A 6290-nucleotide genomic window follows, 5' to 3' on the forward strand; every position below is an offset into this window, starting at 1 on the left:
CTTGTGATGGGCACAGCTGATATTTCATCAGTGGCATCTCAGCCATCGGCTGCTGGTGCTTCGTTACCCTGTGCTGCAGCTTTATCTCATCAGTGGTGATCTGGATGTGGATGAGATGCCACATGGGAGACAAAGGCCCCTTGGCCGGCAGTTAGACGTTTATATTGACTCGATGGGGTGGTCATTTTTGTGCCCTCTGAGCGTGAGTTTTGGTTGCACCCGTTTTGTTCCATGAAGGCTCCAGGGCTTCCCCTGGGGCACACCAGTTTGTGCAGCATCTGCACCACGGCCACTTCGCCTCCAGGCAGGAAAGGCCAAAAAAAAAAAATCGCTGGGAGGTAAGGATGGAGCAAAACCCTCATGTTGACAGGGCGAAACATCTGCTAGCGAAGAGACTTAGTGAAGACGGGAAACCTGCGTCAGAGGCTGGATCCTCCAACATTTCAGCTCCTCCGACACCAAGGCTTGGCTAGGAGGGGCGTTTGATTTCTGTCCTGAAACCTTCCTAAAAATAGCACAATTATGGGAAAATCCTTGTCCAAGTGGAAAAGAAAACACCAGTCTGGGTTTCACAAGGAAGCAGTGCTATATAAAAGCGTGCTCCTGTAGCCTTCTGTTATTTCTGTAGAGCGGCCAAAAATGCGCACAGAAACCCTTTACCAAGGGGCGCATTTCCATGGGGTGAGGTCGAGCCCCTGGCAAAGTATTTTACTTTTTTTTTTTTCCCAGCATTTCATTTCACCTAATCAGAAGTTTCCATATGTGGGGAACAAAATGTCTGCAGAAACGTCTTCTGCAGCGCTGTGCGGGGCAGCCCCTGCCGGGAGTCGGCCGCTCGATCCCGGGCCATAAATAACAGGGCAGACTGGAAAATCTCCGCAGGTTTTTTCACAGAAGGCGAGTTGGTGACATCCATCACCCCTGCCTCTGCTGTCCTCATGGCAGCGTTTCCCCAGGTCCTCCACCGCCTGCCCTCGCAGGGATGAACCCCCTTTACAAAGCTGGGGTGACCCAGCTGACTGACGTCTCTTCTGGAATTAATTAGTGTAGGTGCCACCTCCTGCATGGCCCGGTCAAGGTTTGGGCCCACAACACCCCCAGAACCCTCCAAAACATCACTGAAAGGCCAACCAAGGAAACCTGGCCAGCCATGAGGCTTGCTTGGGGCTCGGTGGCTTTTGGCCATGTGGAGAGCAGTGGCACCGGGGCTCTGTTACTTCAGCTTTCCCCCCACTGGGATCCCTCTCTGCTGCCGGGGCAGGCACCCATGAGGTGACTGCCTTCCAGGTGACATCTCCTTCATGCCCAGCCTGTGTCCACAGGGTGTTTCTCGGCCAGAGATGGAGAACGGTCTCAACACTATTTATACCCAGGCTGGAGCCGGGTTAAAAATAACCCTGGTGTGTTTGGCAGCCTGAAAGTGCTGCTGTAAATCCTCCCTGTCAGCAAGAAAATCCCCCAGCTCGGGTCAGAGCTATTGTCCCCGCGGGAGAGGTGACGTGGGGGAAGCCCCGGGGCATCTGTGGGGCTGAACCCCGAGTGGTTCACCAGAGAGAGGGCAAAAGGGATCAGGTGAACCAACAGAGAAGCAACTGGCAGCATCTCTCCCCAGCTCCTGTGTCCCATAAGAAGGGCTGAAGAGCAAAGCAGGAGTGTCAAATTGCTCTTCAACCAGGATTAGAGGCCACCGGCGCCGCTGTATTTATAGCTTCATGATCATCTTTTGAAAAAAAAAAAACCCTCATTGTGACTGGTAGGACCTGAGAGGAGCTCTGGGAGCTGCCCCGTGCTCAGCCCCGTTGCTCTTTATAGCCCGTCCTCTGGCCGTGGGTAAAGGTCATGGTGGCTCCCGCAGCACCGTCACCTCGTGGGGCGGCACCTCCGCAGGACTGAGGAGGGGGTTTCATGCACCAGCATCCCCCCTCCCTCCATCCGTCCCTGCCGCGCTGTCCTGCTGCGGAGCCGCGGGCCAAGTTTGCAGCAGCGAAGCTGCAGCCGCTCGCCAGAGCCCACGTCTGCTGCCGTCTGAGTCAGCTTATCTGCACTCGGCTATTAATAGATCGCTTTGGCTTGCCCGCGCTCCGCTCGCAGTTTAACAACGTCCCTCAGGCGAGCCGGCGAGAGCGCTGCCCCGTACCGCAAATACAGCGGCTCTTCCCTGCGACTCCTCTCCTCGCCCCGGCTGCGAATCGCCCCGGCAGCGGGGCAGACCCCGGCCCTGCGACAGCGGCCGGGTACCACCACCGCCTCCCAGCCAAGGGGTTTGCTCTGCGCCTCCCGTGAAAGCACCGCCCGAGGCCGTGTCACGGTTCTGGCACTTTTCCACTTTCATCCCAATGGAGATGAAGAGCTGACACGAGGTCGGAGGCTCTTCCCAGGGCTGTTGCTGAGAGAGACCCTTGAGTCATCCCTCCTGCTCTTACTTGGATGCTCAGGATGGGAAATACCGAGCACAACCCTTTGTCTTGGGGGGCGAATTTCCCTGTAGGGCTCATGTCCAAGCTGGCAAGGTGCCACAGCCAATGCACACAATTTGGCGGGTCAATAAGAACCTTTCCCACCGCAGAGGAGCAACCAGCAGCCGCCACAGCCACCCGTCCCGTCCCCTCCCCACCTCGCCAGGGATTCCTGCTGCCCACGCCACACGGGATTGCAGCCTCCCGCCCCAGCAGCAGGTTTCAGGGGAAAGGCAGGGAAACAAGACAGAACTATTTTTATTTTCCTCTCTAAATGACACAGAAGAATTCGTCAATGAAAAGGGCTGGAACGCCGGTCCCGCTGTGCCTGGCCGTGGCAGCAGCAGGCACGGGTGGCCTGGGGGCAGAACGGCCACGCTGGGCTTCAGCCCCGCCGTTACCTGCTGCGCATCGAGGCACGGCGGGAGGCACCAGCGTTGCCATCGTGGGCTGGATGGTGCTGCCCGTGTCCTCGCCCCATCGGGAACAGCTGACTGCGGTGGAAATCAAATCCCTTGGCCACGGGACGCAGGCGCTTGGTTAGCTGCCCTTCCAGTGGGGTAATGGCTCGTCTTGACCACACGAGGTGGAAGCAGGGTTAAAACCTTTGGGCTTTTCGAGTGACCTGGCAGCAGCCATTCACGTACAGCAGCTTCAGGGGACTGTCAGAACAAGCCCAGCAATGGCACAGCGGTGCGGAGCTGCCCCGCACCAGACCGTGCTCACCTCCAGGCACCGCGGCCTGCCCAAAGGACCGGCCTCGCGTTTTTTGGAGATCTCATCATCCCTGAGACCTTCCCGCTGCGCAGGGCGGAGGCAGCGCGCGTCTCGTCCTCCCTCTTACGGACGCCACCGGCAGCCTGCGGGGCACACACCCAGCACGTCACAAGCAGGCACAGCGCCAACGACGGCCAATTAAGGTTTTGGCGAAACCAGGAACTCGAATTACCTCGAGCCCGTTGGGCGAGCAACTGAGTTTATCGACTGTCCCATCGGCTGAACCTGTTCGCCCACGCTGCGAGTGCCAGTCGCATCTTCCTGGCCTCCTTACACACCTCCCGTGACCCCCCGGCTCCTCCTCGCCTCCGACCTCTCAGGTGCAGCTTTTCTTGCTACAGCCTGAACTACGGGTTTGAGTTCAGGGCATTTAGGAGCTGGCACGATCAGGTCCTCTCCAAAGAGGGTTAAGTTGCTTTTTCAGACGTGTGGGGAATTAAGGGCGCCCAGCTGGCGTGTGGCAGCACGGTGAACTGCCGGGCACTGGCACAGGGCATGGGGACAGGCCCCAGCCATCTTCAGCAGTGGGATGAAGAGGGATTGCATCAGCTCAGCCAAAACCACTTCAAATAAAGCACTGCTTTCAATCCGACCGCAAAGGGATTTTCAAGCTGAAGGCACCGAGAACCACCAACGCTGTACCCCGCTCACCTGGGAGCAAAGAGCAAGTCTGGTGTTTCAGTGGCCGCCGCCAGACGAGATGAGCAGTGGCAGGCTGCAGCTGCAGCTAGCCAGAACGATCCGTAAAAACGTCACAGCGTGTATCCGAGACGGACAGGCTCCCTCCATTATTCAAAGGAATCGCTCTGTACTTTAATATTGAAGGATCACCCTCCCTCCGCGCCCTCTTTCCTTCCAAAGCGCAAGCTCTGCTTCTCACGCACAGATGTGCTTCGCTTCGGGACCAAGCGTGGACCAAACCCAGGGAAATCTCGTTTGCTCAACTTCTGGAACAGAGGTTTGACTCGCAAACACGCAAACGCACCGGGCAGCTTTCCTGACGCTTTGCTAACGGGTCTCTCCTACAGCCACCACAACATGGGGCTACACAGCGAATTCTACCAACAGGCGAAACATCCAAACCCCAGGGTGGCTTTTCTGGCCACTGGGAATTTCTTGACCCATTCTACCGTGGGAGGCACTGCTACGTAACGGCGCTGACAAAACCCTTCACCTGTGGGAAACGACTTAATGAGAATGACGGGGTTTGATTTCAGGGGTTTGTTGTTGTTGTTGCTGCTTGGAAGATACTTTCGAATTGTGCAATTCCTCACAAAACAAAGCTCGTGCTTCCCTCGCCGGTCTGGCTTAGGGAAAGGCACTCGGTTGTGGTACAACGGTGCCAGGCGGGTCAGCGCTGCCTCCTGGCCCCTCTGGGGTTTCCTCTCGCACAGGATCCCAGACCGCAGGGGCTACGGGTCATCTTTTTGCGCTGCCCGATGGGATCCTTGCCCGTGACTACAGTGCTGAAGTGATCCCAGTGCACAACAGGTGGCTGCTCCGGACTGGCCAGTACTGTAAAAGAGGTTAATTTGCCTATTTTCAAGCTAAATGTAACATTTCTTGCACAACCAAATCCTGCTGCCTCCAATCGGCACACTGTACAGGAGATCATTGTAGGGGGGTTGCACTAGATGACCTTTAGAGGTCCCCTCTGTGATTAAAACAGAAACATGGACCAGCAGTTTTAGTACTTGAAAATTTTATTTTCTCAAATGAGCACCAACACATATTGTAAATATGACAAACAATACGCCTCCCTCTAATACTGAAGAACTATATACAATGTACAAATACATGAAAAGGTGAAAAACAATTATTTGAAAACAAACAATTGCATTTATTACTGAAGCAAATGACCTGAAAGAATATGCCAAAAAAAAAAAAATTTAAAATAAGACCAAAGAAATAAAAGTATACACAATTTGTAAACACAAGAGCATCAATAGACAGGCTGGTATTGGAAATATTGTCCTTTAGTTTTGTCAGTGGGGAAAGCATTCCCATCTCCTTACGAAAAACAAAACAAAGGATACATACAGTTCGTAACTACGAGAATAGCTTATTTGTGGTTGTACCTTACACAATGCCATTCTGCTTGCATTTAGATGTGTTGATTTTTTTTTCTGAATTCAAGATGATTTTGTTTCCCCTCTTCTGCTTGTTCTTATTAATCAGGATTCTGCAAAATCTAGGTCTAACGTAGTTGTTTCCGAGCATTTAATTTCTGAGGCCTCTCACCTGGTGAGAAGAGCTCCTTCCCACTGAGCTGAGCTCTGGTTCTCGCCAATCTATTGACCAACCGGGTGTCTGGGTGTCATCTCTTCATCCAAGAACTGGTTCACACGGAGACATGATGCTCCTCCCAAAACAAGGAAGTGCAGTGAAATGCATGATTAACACACTCTCACATACCAGTTAGAAAAATGCATACAGAGAAAATTCTCACTTGATCATCACAAGAACAACAGGTTTCATTCGTAGAGGTTTTTTTTTCTGGATATTTTTAAATCGTGTGCACCAAAACAGAGAATTAAAGAGCGTGCAACAGTTATTCAGCACTGAAAACAGCTCCTCGCTCAGCAAAACACAGTCCGGTGGTTTGTGTTGTTGGTCCACTTTGGGATAAACAAGAGACCAAATGAATTGAAAACGAAGAAGGGGGAGAAGGGGGGAGGTTAAAGACAGAAAGGAAAACAAACAAACAAAAAAGAACTTTACTGCCAGAGAGGTAAACTTTTACTCTAATTTGTTACATAGCAGCCTGGTTAAAAAAAAAAAAAAAAAAAATCAACAAACAAAACCCAAACAACAACAAAACCTCAAAAAGAAAACCAGGATCCATGTCCAAAGACTCACTTTTCAGTTTCAAAACAACGACTACTTAGAAGTCTCCATCCTCCATCCCCGCTGCCCCCAAGCAACTGGCAACAGCGATTCCGAGGTCGCAGCTTGTGTTCAATCCTGTTTTCTACACCTCGGTATCTACTTCACTCCAGCCAATACTGGTGCAAGAGAAAATTTCAGGCCCGGATCCCACAACCCAGATCTCCTCAG

Source organism: Leptosomus discolor, chromosome 18 (genome assembly GCF_034619465.1).
Source record: "Leptosomus discolor isolate bLepDis1 chromosome 18, bLepDis1.hap2, whole genome shotgun sequence".
In the NCBI taxonomy this organism is placed as follows: domain Eukaryota; kingdom Metazoa; phylum Chordata; class Aves; order Leptosomiformes; family Leptosomidae; genus Leptosomus; species Leptosomus discolor.